Consider the following 16,968-nt stretch of genomic DNA (forward strand, 5'->3'; position numbering starts at 1 on the left):
TCTTGCTAAAGAATGGAATTATAACTGCACGTCAAACCTAACAGAAAACACTTATATAAACTTTACACAGGAAAATGTTTGCGTCATTATGAAAAATCTACAAGTTTATTATCTAGAAAGAGTATAAGGAATATTTTATTGGCAGTAAAAATGGGAAATGGGCAGGGCAGATTTAGGAAGTCTGGGAAAGCAGATTTTTTCTCTTATATTATTTTAACAGGAGTTGCTTCTACATAAATTCTGTGAATGAAAAAAGTCACTTTGTATTGTACAAACTTCCCATCATTCCACATCACAAATAATTTTCTTCATTTTAACCTTTGTGGATTCCCAAGAAATCCATGACATCATAAATATTGAAGCATTTATAATTTTAGTAACCTCCTTATAGATGTTAAAAACATATAGGATTAAATTAATTTGCTGGTAAATATGAATTTAGCAACATCATTCTAGGATTACTGGGAAGCACAGTGACCTCTATGTTACAGTGCATATTATATAGAGTATTGAAATAGACATACTAGATTTTTTTTCAGGTGCATTTTTTGTATCATTTTTATCAGTTCTTCAGAGTTAAAACAGCTGTAGCCAGTTGTCTGCTGCTAGTTTATTGGAACATCCTAATATATCTAAGAACATAGAAGCCAATTCATCAAGACAAGCATTTCGTACTCCTCTCTTGATCCATGGTGCACTGGACTAAGATGCTCCAATAAACAAATAATAGGCATGAGCCCTTTAATTAATTTGGCGCATTATTCAGTTGCTGTGTGCCAACATCAGAAATGTATTTAAGCCAATAATTGTAATACATTTATATCTCTATTCATGCCACTTTAATGGCGCAAATAATGATGAATATTCAGAGCTATGTTCTGCCACTCTTCTCTCACTAGCCTCCTCAAGCTTTTTTTAACCCCTTCAACCCAAAGCCTGTTTTCACCCTCCTGACCAGGCTAATTTTTTAAAATTCTGACCAGTGTCAATTTATGAGGTAATAACTCTGGAATGCTTCAACGGATGCCGGTGATTCTGAGATTGTACTTCAACTTCATGATAGTGGTAAAAACATAATTTTTATGCCCTTAAATCAGAGAGTCATGTCACACAAAATAGTTAATAAATAACATTTCCCACATGTTTTCTTTACATCAGCACAATTTTGTAAGCATAATTTTTTTTGTTAGGAAGTTATAAGGGTTAAAAGTTGACAAGCAATTTCTCATTTTGCAGCAAAATTTACAAAACCATTTTTTTAGGGACCACATCACATTTAAAGTGACTTTGAGAGGTCTATATGACAAAAAAAATACCCAAAAGTAACACCATTCTTAAATCTACACCCTCAAAGTGCTCAAAACCACATTCAATAAGTTTATTAACCCTTCAGGTGCTTCACAGGAATGAATGAAATTTGGAAGAATAAAATAAACATTTAACTTTTTTTCACAAAAATTTTACTTTTGACGCAATTTTTTTTACTTTAATAAGGATAACAGGAGAAAATGGACTCCAATATGTGTTGTGCAATTTCTCCTGAGCACATCAATACCCAAAATGTGGGAGAAAACCACTATTTGTGTGCACGGCAGGGCTTGGAAGGGAAGGAGCGCCATTTGACTTTTTGAATGTAAAATTTGCTGGCATAATTAGCGGACACCATGTCATGTTTGGAGAGTCCCTGATGCACCTAAACAGTGGAAACCCCCTACTAGTGACACCATTCTGGAAATTAGACCCCTCAGTAAACTTGTATAGATGTTTAGTGAGCACCTTGAACCCCCAAGTGCTTCACAGAAGTTTATAATGTTGAGCCATGAAAATAAAAAAAAATCACATTTTTCAACAAAAATGTTTTTTTAGCTACAAATTTTGAATTTTCACTAGGGCAACAGGAAAAATTTCATGCCACAATATGTTGTTAAATTTCTCATGGGTACGCAGATAGCCAATATGTGGAGGAAAACTACTGTTTGGGCACACAGCAGGGCTCAGAAGGGAATGAGTGCCATTTGACTTTTTGAATGCAAAATTTACTGGAATAATTAGCAGATGCCAAGTCACATTTGGAGAGCCCCCAATGTGCCTAAACAGTAGAAACCCACCACAAGTGACACCATTTTGGAAACTAGACCAATCTGTGAACTTATCTAGATGTGTGCTGAGCACCTTGAATCCCCAGGTGCTTCACAGAAGTTTATAACGTTGAGCTATGATAATAAAAAAAATCTAATTTTTCCAACAAAAATTAGTTTTATCCTCAAATTTTGCATTTTCATAAGGGTAGCAGGAGAAATTACACCATGCAATTTGTTTTGCAATTTCTCCTGAGTATGCTGATTCCCAATATGTGGAGAAAAACTACTGTTTGGGTGCACGGCAGAGCTTGGACGTGAAGGAGTGCCATTTGACTTTTTGAATGCAAAATTTGCTGGAATAATTAGCGAACGCCATGTCGTGTTTGAATATATGTCTAAACAGTTGAAACCTCCCACAAGTGATACCATTTTTCAAACTAGACCCCTCAGGAACTTATCTATATGTGTGGTAAGCACCTTAAAAAACCTAGGCGCTTCATAAAAGTTTATAACTTTGAGCCGTGAAAATAAAAAAAAAATCACATTTTTCACGCAAGAATATTTTTAGCTCCAAATTTTACATTTTCACAAGAGTAACAGGAGAAAATGGATGCCAACATTTGTTGTGCAACTTCTCCTGAGTACGCAGATACCCCATATGTGGTTGAAAACTATTTTTGAGGCATAGTGCAAAGCTCAGAAGGTAAGAAGCGTCATATTGGAGTTCCGATTTTGCTGGACTGGTTTGAGGGTGCCATGTCACATTGGTAGAGCCCCTGTGGTGCCAAATCAGCTAAAACCCCCACAAGTGACCCCATTTTCCAAACTACACCTTTCAATGAATTCATCTAGGGGATCATATTGACACCGCAGGTGTGTTACGGCATTTTATACCATTGGGCACTGAAGAAAAAATAATTAGATTTTTACCACCAAAATTTTGTTTTAGCCCCAGAGTTTACATTTTCACACTGGGAACTGGATAAAAATAGCATCAAAATTTGTCCCACAATTTCTGCTGAAAGTAGATATACTCCATATGCGGCTGTGCAGTACTGCTTAGCCATACGGCGAGACTCGAGAGGGACGGAGATTTTTGCCTCCTGGACCACAGATTTTCCTAGAATAGTTTGCGTACTCCATATACAGATCGCCTAAGTTCTAAAAGAGCAGAATCCCCCTCAAGGGACCCCATTTTGAAAATTATACTCCTTTGTGAATTTATCTACAGGTGTAGTGATAATTTTGACTTGATGGGTGTTTTCTAGAAATAAGCTGAAGTGGATGTTGCTAAGTGAAAATTGAAAACTGCCGTTGTAGTGACCAAAACGTTGTAGTGAACAGTAGGTTGTAGTGTCCAGTACATTATGCCCAGCTATTCCAGTACTAGTCCAGGAAAATCCATTTTAGCTTAGTTTTTGTATGTTTTATTGTCAGTCTGTAATAGTGGAATAATACTCTGACAACATTGTTCACAGATATGCGACTAAATGTAAATAGGTTTGAACACACAACTGCCAGACTTTAAATGGAGTATAATATTTGTCACATTGCCAAAAATGTCACGATTATTACCGCAGTAATATAGGATCACGTATGATGACCACAATTTTAGCCAGTGGCCTAATAGATATGATATTGGTCAGCAATCAAGTGTGAATATGTTTGAGCACACAACTAGCAGACTTTAACACTTGGACTACTGGACTAGTCACCCCCTCTAGAACTACCGAATGGAGTCATTTTGACTCCTGGCTTGTTTTCGCTTATTTTTAGTTTCATTTGTGGTTTTAAATAATAATTATATTTTTTCTTATGTGTTTTTATTGTGAGATCCAACAGTAGTGCTTTGGAATGTTTTTTTCTGATTTTCATATTTTTCTACAGGAAATAACAAAAATAACAAAAGTAAACTAAGTAAAACAATAATAATAGACGTTTTACAATCATTTATTACTAATTTTGTAAGATCAAATGCATACACAACATGTTGAAAATTAAACTACACATAAGAGAAGATGGAATACATTGTTACTTTTTGCTTTGAATTGACTTTTGAATTGCAACTCGGCTGACGAAAGCAATCATCGTGATAAATGCAATTGTATTTGCTTGAAACAATCTGATTTCAAACTGAGAATTGACTTATTTTGTAAGTTTCGAAAGTACACACATAGAAACAACAGCAAACTTTTGAAGGTGAGTTCACATAAAATGCGGTAAGTACAAGCATGTAAATTCAAAAGTGACAGTAAAATTCTTACTAAAAAGTACGTAAGAATTGACATACTAAACATTTGTCTAAGTTGTTTCACAATTCAGGCATCATCGTTCATTTACGGCAGTACATTGCCCACGCAAGGATTTACGGCAAGTCATACAACTTCCAACTGATCTATTCTTTTTGCATTTTTGTTTTATCTGGCAAAATTTCGATCAATTAGACTTCTCATCAAATCTTAGGTAATGCAAAATTTGTACAAAACGTTTTTTTACAAAATGTTATTCCCCAGTCATTTGACCAAATACTGGCAATAGAGTGATGGCTATTGCCTGATATTCCATGAGCGTAAAATATGGCAATAAATGCCTCTAGCTCCTCATCGGAAAGAGTAAAATCTTCATCATTGTTCCTGCGTGCTTCTGCAATTGTACAGCTCTTTATGTGAGTTAAGATGAACGAATCGAAAAATAATTGCCATGCACTCAAAGGACTATCTCTAATTACATTCCTTCTCGTGTATCCTGTAGGCCCAGGCGCTTCTCTAAGTATTTTTTGGTTTGCACACCTACCAGGTAAGTGTTCTCCAATCTCGAAAGGTTTCCATCGAATTCCATCGGCTGAAATAAGTATTCCTGGAGATTAATCATTGCCTTCTATGATGTTGGTTGCTGCATCGCCTTCGTCGCCGCCGTTATTTGTTGAGGATACATTTTTGCAACGTTTTGCAGATTGTTTCTGTCCACGACCTGGAGGATGGTCGCGAGGCAACAACGCCGCATGAGCGTGATCCCCAGTTGATGAGCTTGCAACATCTGGAAAAAAGTTGTTGAATATTTTGTATTTTTGTTTTGTAACTCAGTGTATGGAAGAACAAATAAATATACATAACTACTTACCTTCCAGATTTGTTCCTTCTGAATCTTCAGATTCACTAGAAACGTTTTGATGATTGAAATCTTTGTCAGCATCCGCATCAAATTGATTTTCCTCAGATTCGCATTCTGATTCATACTTCGGTATAGAATGGAAAATAGCAAGAATATCATCAGGCTTTAGCGCACGTCTTCTAGCCTTATTAGCAATTAGCAAAACTGCAGGCCGTATTCTTCAGAAATTATGTAGTCCACTCGAGAGTTCACTGACGGAAAATGAAAATGAAATGAAAACTAAAAGAAATAATAACGTTTAGCGACAAAGACTAGCAAAATATAGTAGGGAGTCAAAATGACTCCCTTTGGTAATTAAAGGTACATTTTTTTTTCAAAATTATTTATTGTCACAAAATCTTTTTTTGCATCCTAAAGGAGTAAAAGTCACCGAGTCTCAAGCCGGAATTCGGAAAAATGTAGTCTCAGAAGAGACATAAAAATTGCAAGGAGTCAAAATGAGTTCTAGTGTTAAATGGAGTATAATATTTGTCACATTGCCAAAAATGTCAGGATTATTACCACAGTAATATTTGACCACCTGAGATGATGGACAAGTTTCTCTGCTTCTACAATACAGCAATGCTATTAAAATCTACCAAATCTAGTTGTATGCTGCTAACAAGCAAATGGAGCAGTAAAAATGGTGTATTATATGGATTTTCACCAAAATTATTAGAATTAAGAGCAAAAAGATTCGCCCTGATATCTAGGGCTAGGGATATGAGTAACAGCAGCAGAAAGAACCTGCAATCGACCCTATTCTGTTGTATACACTCTCCACAAACTATGCCTGCCTAACTACTGCTATCACCAGGATTAATATTCAGTAGAATTAGTCCTTAGAAGGACTGTTAATGTAGGTTTGTAATGCTGTGGAATACCTCACTAGAATAAACGCCAATTCTCTCCCTCGCTCAGCTGCAGCTCTCCCTATTCTGCCTGTTTCTGGGGTAGATTGCGACGACCATAGGGTCCCGGGTCTTGTATAGACCTGATGCTGCTAAGCGGCCAGCCAATCACTGTAATTCCACAACCAACATGGCTATGGCTTTACAGTGACTGGCATGTTAACTAGCTGTCTAAACAGCGTAAAAAATGCAGGGCAGAGACAAGAGCTCCTGCCCGAGCATTCCAAAATTACTCAACGAGCCTCTCGAGCACTGTGATGCTCGGGCGAGTACCGAATAGTGGCGAGCATGTTCACTCATAACTACCTCCTACTATACACAGCTTAAAGCCCCCGTCTTACATAGCGAGATCGCTGCTGTGTCACGGTTTTGGTGACGCAACAGCGACCTCACCAGTGATGTCGCTATGTGTGACACTTTGCAACGATCAGGCCCCTGCTGTGAGGTCGCTGATCGCTGCAAAGTGTCCTGGATCATCTTTTGGTCGTTGCTCTCCCGCTGGTCAGCACACATCGCTGTGTGTGACCAGCAGGAGCAGCGATCAGGCTGGTAACTATGGTAAACATCGGGTTACTAGGGGCACACACGCACCTAGTAACCCGTTGTTTATCATGGTTACGAGCCTGCTAAAGTGAGCGGTAACCTCCCGCTCACTGTAACAGAGTGGTAACCATGATAAACAACGGGTTACTAGGAGCGCGTGTGCCCCTAGTAACCCGATGTTTACCATAGTTACCAGCCTGCTCCTGCTTCAGCAGGCTGGTAACCAGGAGCAGGACATCGTGGAAAGATTCTTTCCACGATGTTGCTGCTCCCCTGATCGTTGGTGAGCCTGCCTGTTTGACAACTCACCAGCGACCACATAGCGACGCAGCAACGATCCCTGACAGGTGGTATCGTCGGGATCGTTGCAGCATCGCTAAGTGTGACGGGGCCATAAGAAGCTTTACCACAGATCTAACTTTCAGTGAAAATTCAGGGAAAGTCAACAAATTTGTAGTTCAATAGATCCGCTCATCACTAACTGTTATGGTAAACACAAGTGTTGTAATTACATCCATTGTATTACCAGTATGGATAGTCAGTGATTTGTATTCTCACTGGTAATATCTCACTTTGTTTGTGGTTTCTATTTGACTGTGTCTAGAGTATCTAGAGAAGTCTTTTTTATATTGTCATTAAAAAAGTCAAGTTTTAGTAATATTTTGACTACTACTATCTTGTGTACATTTAATGAGAGATAGGTTTGGTATAAACCAGTGTTACTCATCTTGACTGGTTATTAATCGGGGTTGTGCATCTTCCAAAAACTTTTTTCAATAGGCAGGAATAATTAAAAAATACTAGAAGACTCTTTACTAAACAGTTCTAACCCCTGTTACTCCAGTAGAGACTGATTTTGATCATATTGGGTGGGACAGTAAGTGATAATGCCCAATTCTTTGATCACCTGATCGATGTGGTCTGCGATTGACTGTAGCGGTATGGTGACTGGAGTGGTATTTCATAGCTTCCACCGGAGTGCCGGGTTAATATAGCTTCTTTTACAACTTGTCACGCCGGTAACTAGCCGGTATTGCTCCTAGTTTCACTGAATTCATTTACAAATGTTCAATAAATTGCATAGACTTCAGGAAATAGTATACGCATGCACCTCATGGTACCATGTAGCAAGGACAGAACAATACTGTATAATAACAAATAGGTAAAAAAAAAATAATGTCACTAAAATAGTGTAGATGGAGTCTAGAATAATGAGTGCAAACTCAGAATGTAGATGTAAACCTATAAAAAATTGAGTTCAAAAGCACATAAATACAAAATTAGGTGTTTTATTAGAAAAATAACATGATTAAAGATGACAATGGAAATGGTTAAAAACAGAACCACAATGGGCAAAACTACGACATAGCAGGGACAATAATTACAGGCTATGTAATAATATATGTTATGTATAGTTATAGTGTCTTACAGGAATTTGACATTAATGCATATCCGTGTAATTGCAAGATATGCAATAAATGAATGCATATTCATGATAAGCCACAGTAGATGAACAGAGGATAATGTAACATATATCAAATATTATTTAGATAGGAACATGCTGTCCAGCTATCTTCTTCTGAGTTTATAACTATTACAAGGACTTATGCATAATATTTTGATTCCATTATTATGATGGTTGTGTAGTGTTTGTTGTCCTTTACTGCCATCTACTGGACATTATTATTATATGTTCTCATGTATTGCTGATGTAATCTCCCATCATGCCTTTCTTTCTCTGTAACTCCTCTTATCTTCTTCTTCACATACTTTCTTTCTAGTCAGTGCCATCTTGGCAGAAGCATCTATCAGAGCTGGAGAGAGGATTCTCCTGTTACCTCTATCTTCCACCTTCTACCTCGTCTTCATCCCTTCATCTTCCCTAGACATCTCAACATCATCATTTGTCAAGATGCTGTGAATAAACTACCTAAAAGTTTGTCCACTGCATCTTCCTTCCTGGATCATCCACATGCAGCTGATAAGGCTAAAGAGGAAGGGATAGTGAGTAACCTATCTACCATTGCTTGTACAGAGATCCGTGCTCACATCCCTCAGACACATCTCAGCTATGTACATCGGTGGCAGAATAAGGACCTTGTGATGATTCATATACATTTTTTTCTACAAAATTGTTAGTGTGCAAAAGTAGAAAAAACATAAAAAAATATACACTACCGTTCAAAAGTTTGGGGTCACCCAGACAATTTTGTGTTTTCCATGAAAACTCATACTTTTATTTACCAAATGAGTTGAAAAAGGAATAGAAAATATAGTCCAGACATTGACAAGGTTAGAAATTAATTATTTTTATTAGAAAGAATAATTTTATCCTTCAAACTTTGCTTTCGTCAAAGAATGCTTCCTTTGCAGCAATTACAGCATTGCAGACCTTTGGCATTCTAGCTGTTAATTTGCTGAGGTAATCTTGAGAAATTTCCCCCCATGCTTCCTGAAGCCCCTCCCACAAGTTGGATTGGCTTGATGGGCACTTTTTGCTTACCATACGGTCAAGCTGCTCCCACAACAGCTCAATGGGGTTGAGATCTGGTGACTGCGCTGGCCACTCCATTACAGATAGAATACCAGCTGCCTGCTTCTTCCCTAAATAGTTCATGCATAATTTGGAGGTGTGCTTTGGGTCATTGTCCTGTTGTAGGATGAAATTGGCTCCAATCAAGCGTTGTCCACAGGGTATGGCATGGCGTTGCAAAATGGAGTGATAGCCTTCCTTAATCAAAATCCCATTTACCTTGTACAAATCTCCCACTTTACCAGCACCAAAGCAACCCCAGACCATCACATTACCTCCACCATGCTTGACAGATGGCGTCAGGCACTCTTCTAGCATCTTTTCAGTTGTTCTGCGTCTCACAAATGTTCTTCTGTGTGATCCAAACACCTCAAACTTTGATTTGTCTGTCCATAAAACTTTTTTTCCAATCTTCCTCTGTCCAATGTCTGTATTCTTTTGCCCATATTAATCTTTTCCTTTTATTAGCGAGTCTCAGATATGGCTTTTTCTTTGCCACTTTGCTCTGAAGGCCAGCATCCCGGAGTCGCCTCTTCACTGTAGACGCTGATACTGGCGTTTTGCCTGTACTATTTAATGAAGCTGCCAGTTGAGGAGCTGTGAGGCGTCGATTTCTCAAACTAGAGACTCTAATGTACTTGTCTTGTTGCTCAGTTGTGCAGCGGGGCCTCCCACTTCTCTTTCTACTCTTGGTTAGAGCCTGTTTGTGCTCTCCTCTGAAGGGAGTAGTACACACCGTTGTAGGAAATCTTCAGTTTCTTGGCAATGTCTCGCATGGAACAGCCTTTATTTCGAAGAACAAGAATAGTCTGTCGAGTTTCACATGAAAGTTCTATTTTTCTGGCCATTTTGAGAGTTTCATAGAAAAAACAAATGTAATGCTCCAGATTCTCAACTAGCTCAAAGGAAGGTCAATTTTATAGCTTCTCAATTCAGCCAAACCATTTTCAACTGGGCTAACATACTTGTGCAAGGGTTTTCTAGGGTTTTCTAAACATCCATTAGCCTTCTTACACAGTTAGCAAACACAATATACCATTAAAACACTGGAGTGGTGGTTGTTGGAAATGGGCCTCTATACACCTCTGTAGATATTGCAATAAAAACAAAACTTTTGCAGCTAGAATAGTCATTTACCACATGAACAATTTATAGAGTGTATTCTGATTCATTTAATGTTAGCTTAAAAAAAAAAAAAGTGCTTTTCTTTCAAAAATAATGAAATTTCTAAATGACCCCAAACTTTTGAACGGTAGTGTATAAATCTGAAGTTACTGTAATCATACTGGCCTCAAGAATAAAACTGTCTTATCAGTCTTACTGCACCTTGAGCGTTGTAAAAAAAATAAAGAAAACTAGTTACTATATTGCTGTTTTTTGTACATTCTGCATCCTGAAAAGCTGACTAGAAAACAAATAAAAATTATATTCCCCACAAAATGATACCAATAAAAACTTAAACTCATCCTGCAAAAAAAGCCCTCATACATACATACACATATATGTTCTGACAGCAGAAAAATAGAAAAAATATAGCTCTTAAAATCTGGTGATGCAAAAACACTTTTTTTTAAAAAGGTGTTTTTTTAGGCTGCTAAAATGGCAAAGCATAAAAATGTACAGTATATGAATTTGCTATCGCTGTAATTGTACTAATTTTAAGAATGAAGCTGTGTTATCACTTATAGCACACGATGAATGACATAAAAAAAGAATAAAATAAAAGCAATTGTTGAACTGCTGTCTAATTGTCTATTCTACCTTCCAACAGCCACAATAAGGGTCAGTTTTCATTTATCCTGTGCTTAAAGAGAACCTGCCACTAGAAAAACTGCTATTAACCTGCAGATATGGGGTTAATGCTGCAGGGAGAAAATTAATTTTATTCCTCCTGGCAGCATTTGGGTTTCAGTCATGGGGGCGGCACCGGCGCTGCTTCAGTCACAGCTCTGAATATACCCCGCCCCCAGCAGTGACTGACATTTGCTTTGCATTGGGGCTAGCTGTCACTCAGGGTGAGGTTACAGATGCCGCTCTGTATTTTCAGAGCGGTGACTGAACCAGCGCCGGTGCTGCCCTGTGACCAAAACCCGAACGCTGCCGGGAGGAATAAAGTTAATTTTCTTCCCACTGCGTTTGGCTAAGTACAGGCACCGGGCAGGTTAGTAACGCTATTAACCTGCAGGTTAACCCCATATTTGCAGGTTAATAGCATTTTTTCTTGTGACAGGTTCCTTTTAATGCTGAGCACTTTCGATGGAGTTTTCATTAAAATCTCCAAAACACAGGATTCAGAGGATACCCCTGATGGAGCCATTCACTATAATGAGGATGCACTTTAGACTACATTTGCCTCTTTCCCAGCAGTTTCCCATAGTTTTAAGCATATACAAGCTTTTATGCACCACTAAAAAGATGGACACTGCGCGAACAGAGGCCATACAGAGTCCAAAGTGACTCAGTCTACCTTATTATAGTGAATGGTTCTATTAGGGGTTCTGTCTGAATCATGTGCTTTGCTGATTTTGATAGAAACTAGAGATGAGCGAACATTTCAATGTTTGGTTCGGAAATGTTTGCCGAATATTTAGACATTGGCCGAATTTAATCGTCGCATGTTCGTCAAACATTACCAAACACCATAGAATTCAATGGGGGAACAAAAAAAAACATATGCAACACCTTCAAACAGGCCCAAAAGCTGCCAAAACACATCAAATAAGGGGTAGACATCAGGAAAGTGCCATCAATTGACCCAGTGTGTCATCAGCATAGAAGTGATACTGAAAGCCATGAGACTATAAGCTGTCCCAGGCCGAAGGTTTTGATTGGTGTTTCCCAAACCCCAGTCCTCATGGCCCCCACAGGTCATGTTTTCAGGATTTCCTTAGTATTACACAGGTGATGGAAATACTATCAAGACATCAGTAATTCTCTCACCTGAGTAATACTAAGGAGATCCTAAAAACATGACCTGTGGGTGCCGTGAGGACTGGAGTTTGGGAAACACTAGTGTAGATGGAGAAGAGCCTGGGTTCTAGAACTGAACCTTGGGGGACACTGATACATAGGGGGTGAGATGAGGAGGTGGTGTGTGAGTGGGAGACACTAGGTATGAAAAGATCCAAGACAGGGCCAAGTCTGTGATGCCGAGAGATGAGAGTCTGTAGTAAGAGGGTATGGTCTACTGTGTCAAAGGCAGATGACAGGTCTAGGAGTAGGAGGACAGAGTAGTCTTGCTTGGATTTGGCAGTTAGTAGGTTGTTGGTGACTTTAGACAGGGCAGTTTCAGTGGAATGGTGAGGTCGGAAGCCAGATTGTAAGCGATCAAAGAGGAAGCAGGAGTAGAGGTGGGAGGAGAGTTCAAAATAGACGTGTTGATCCAGTAGTTTGGAGGCATAGGGAGAAGTGAGATGGGGCAATAGCTAAACATAGGATGGGTAAACGATGGGTGTGACCGAGGTATGTTTGAATCATGAGGGGAAGATGCCAGTTGTTAGTGATAGTTTGAAGAGGAGGGTTAGGCTTGGGATGAAGACTGTGGTACAGTTTTGAATGAGTTGGGATGGTATTGGGTCAAGTTCACAGGGGGTGAGATGTGATTTGGAGAGTAAAGATGATCTTCCGTGATGGCGGAGAAGATGGTTTTGAAGGAGGAAAGTTGAGTCGTTATGAGAGAGAAGGGTCTGTTGGGGCTTTAAGCAAAAACTTTGCCCTATATTGTCAACCTCATTCTTCAAGCAGAAGATTAAGTCTTCAGCTAAGATGAGAGGAGAGGGAGGGGGAGCTGGTGGACAGAGGAGGGACTTGAAAGTACTGAATAGCTGTTTAGGGTTTTGAGACACGTATGATATGAGAGATGGGAAGTAGGTTTGTTTTGCTGCAGTGAGCAATTGTGCAGCATTTTTAAAACTTCTGTTGCTGGACTCCACTCCCTTTCTTTGGCAGTCACACAGTGGTATGCCTTGTAGATGAGGGGCAGAAAGAACATGTGCTCCAGTAGATGACAAGCGCTGCATCAAGTGGCCTCTGCTCCTCTTCCTCCAACTTAACATCACACACAGTACAGCGCTCAGAGGTGGCTCCAAAATTATTCTTGTTTTCACCCATGTCACAACTCTCCAACCAGCCAACTGACTGTCGGGAAGCACAGATGGGTGAGTCTGCAGAGCTGTTCACACATTCTATTGCAGGGCATCAGAGGTCTGATCCAAAGCTTCACAGACTCAAGTGAGTGAAAGCATGTGTAGCAATGCCCACATTTTTTTTCAGTTGATCCAGGCCCGGATGAAGTAGGGTCCGAGAAGAATCCAAACCCTCGTCACCAGACATTAACCCCAGGGGTTGGGCATGGATGGGTTGGAGAAAGAAATAAATACACACCAGAACATGGAGAACTAAACTAATATACAACAGGGGTTGGAAAACTAAACTTCTAAACAGCTAAGGTTGGAGAATTAAACAAATACACCCCAGAAAATGGAGAACTAAACTAATAAAAAACATGGGTTGGAAAACTAAACTAATAAGACAACAGGGGTCTGAGAATTAAACTAATAAACAGCTAATGTTGGAGAATGAAATGAATACACACCAGAACATGGAGAACTAAACTAATAGAAAACAGGAGTTGGGGCACTAAACTAATAAGACAACTGGGGTTGGAGAACTAAACTACTAAAGACCTAAGATTGGAGAATAAAACAAATACACACCAGAAAATGAATAAGTAAACTAATAGAAAACAGAGGTTGGAGAACTAAACTAATAAGACAACAGGGATTGGAAAACTAACCTACAAAACAGCTAGGATTGGAGAACTAAACCACTACACACCAGGGGATGGAGAACTAAACCACTAAACACCAAGGTGTCATTAGACAGCAAGTGTTGGAATCCCAAAGGTTTGTGGGACAAACCTCCGTATCTAACACTTCCTCCAGTGCTTCTGTATTCTCTACCTCCTCTAGGGCCTCCACCTGCGCCCTCAACCTCTGCCTTAATGAGACACATGTTCCATCAGTGCAGTGAGAATCCTCCCCACCTCCTTACTGCGCAGCCAGGGCTCAGAGCAATCAGGCAGTGTTAAAATTAATATGCCTTGCAGATCGCAGTCATACAGCTGAAGAGTTGTGGACAGATCTCCAGGCCAAGTTTGAGCAATGATAACCTATACAAAAAAAACCCTATAAAGTATAAACCTAGCAAAACAGGGAAATGCATGCCCATTTAAACCTCATGTGGAATAATATGGTTGCAAGAACTCCCATAAAGAGCAACAAGGGGAAGAGCAGTTATATGATAAATATAATTTTATTATATAAAAATCACAAATTAGTGCATCAATATACAGTATAACAAATTATGGTGGCAGTGGATGAGAAATATGGCTAGGAACAGGAGATGTAACAAGCCTGAGAAAAGAGACAACATCCCTGAGAGGATCCCCCACAGTGAATGCCTATATCAAAATATGCTCAGAATCTGCATAGCGATAGAAACAAAAACTATGAAGAGGAATAACAATAAGGCATTACAGACCATATATAAGGGCTGAATTCCCTAAGTAGATTTGCATGGATGCCTATGTCATCCATTCAGATAACTCACACCTTATAAAAATCAAAGAAAGTGGATTCAAACCGAGTGGTTAGAACAACCCACACAATGGTCCCGGTATCAAGGAGAGAGAGTCATTGCTGGACTAATATATGAGCATCAGTAAAAGTGCCTGTAACTAGTTATCACAGGACACTGGTTATCACAGGTGACAAATAACGTTGATAGAATAGTATATACCATGTGACATGATGACCGAAAAAGTGAAGGTTAAAAGAGGGAGAAGGATATCGCGCCCCAATGTGCATTTCACCTGCGTGACTTCTTCCGGAGGCGTGGTTAATGATGAGGAAGTGAGTTTTATATAGTGACGAGTGATGACATACAGCCAATCGGCGTGCTGCTATTCATGATGCCGCGCCCACCAGCGGCAGGGCGCACCTGAGCACACCGCACACAATGAGATGGAGGACAGCTGTCATCCAACCCATTGCCGTGGCAACCCAGCGCCGCCCACAACTCTGGAAGGGCTTGGCAGCGCACAAGCACAGAGCACATCGTGTCCGAGCTGTCATGGAGTGGACCCGTGCCGGAGTGTGGGTAGACTAGTGGTGTCCATGGTGATGTCGAGAGGTGCACATACCTGGCATAAGTCAAGTGGCCAGCCCGCCTCATCCAGGGATGCTGTCTCGATCACTTCATTGTGGAATAACCGGAAAGGTCACGAGGAAAGGTAATAGTTTGATGTGGAAATGTTAAAAGTAAAGGGGCCTCAACCTAACCGGACAGAGCCATAAATCAATAGAAAACTACAATGCAGAATACAAATGTTAGTACACAGCCACATGCAAGGCTATATAGCCAAGCTGGCCATACAATGTAGCATTAAGAATTTACACTGCCCCACATCTTATCAAAAGTGATGTAAATCATCATACTATTCTCAGCTTTCCTAGGCCAATTTAGATGTACATGCTGAGACTGCAGAGAAAACAAGCAGATGAACAAACTCATGCAGCAAAATGAGTTTGAGCAATGGCTGTCTCCACTGAACCTGGAGCAAGGGAAGGCCGTGTGCGATAACTGTGCCAACCCGGTGGTGGCCCTATGCTGGGGCAACCTCACACACATGCCTTGGGTGGCTTGCATCCTCAACCTGATGGTACAGCAATCTCTCCGCCACTATCCCGGCTTGGATGCACTGCTGTAGAATCCACGGTCTTTGCGTGCTCACTTAAAATTATAAAAATGAGCAGGATCTTTAGTATAAAAAAAAGACTACTAGACAACGAGCAAACTCCTTCATGATGATAAAGGCCACCATCTCCTTAGCTAGCTGGTACTTTTCTGTGGGAATGAGTTTGTCTCCAACCAGCCAGGAATAACCAGTGAATGGCACGCCACGGTTTGGTATTAGCACCCAGAACCAGAAGCGAAGCCATCCACAATTTCCGTCCCTCAGGAATTTTATTTGGTACACTGGCTGAGCAACCATTAGTTTCTCACAAAGGAGCTGAAGACACTGAGTGGCAGTAGGTGCAAGTTTCTCCAGCATGACCTGTATGTTATTGTTAGATATCAGAGGGAGAACATAACTGGGCTTTGCCAAGGTGTCATATTGCATCTTAAGTCTTATAGACCCTGCACTTGCGTCCTTACATTCTACAGGATGGTGGGGAAGGAGACAGTAGGTTGTGGAGTTGCATTAGCTCTGGTGGTGTTGAGGTGGCAGCAAGGCATTGGCAGGCTGTAGGCTGTCTTGAAGAGATGGGTTTTCAGGTTGTGCCTGAAGGATCCGAATGTGGTGGCTAATCGGACGTGTTGAGGCACAGAATTCCAGAGGATGGGGGATATTTGGTAAAAGTATTGGAGGCGATTGTGTGGGGAACAAATAAGTGTGGAGAGAAGTCTTGGGAGGACCAGATATTACATAAGGGAATATATTGGGAGATTAGTTCAGAGATGTATGGAGAAGAAAGGTTATGGATGGCTTTGTAGGTCAGTGTTAGTATTTTGAACTGGATACGCTGGGCAATTGGGAGCCAGTGAAGGGAACTTATAGATTGCAAACTTATGGATTGCTGGCGCCAGTCCACAGTAAAAAAGCAGCCACAGAATGTCCGGCATCCTTCACACAGACTTTTCTTAGCCAGTGCTGCTTCTCAGCAGGGTTGGACGGTGGGCCCTGGCT

Source organism: Phyllobates terribilis, unplaced genomic scaffold (genome assembly GCF_046119375.1).
Source record: "Phyllobates terribilis strain yellow unplaced genomic scaffold, ASM4611937v1 Scaffold_8__6_contigs__length_399053987, whole genome shotgun sequence".
Taxonomy (NCBI): domain Eukaryota; kingdom Metazoa; phylum Chordata; class Amphibia; order Anura; family Dendrobatidae; genus Phyllobates; species Phyllobates terribilis.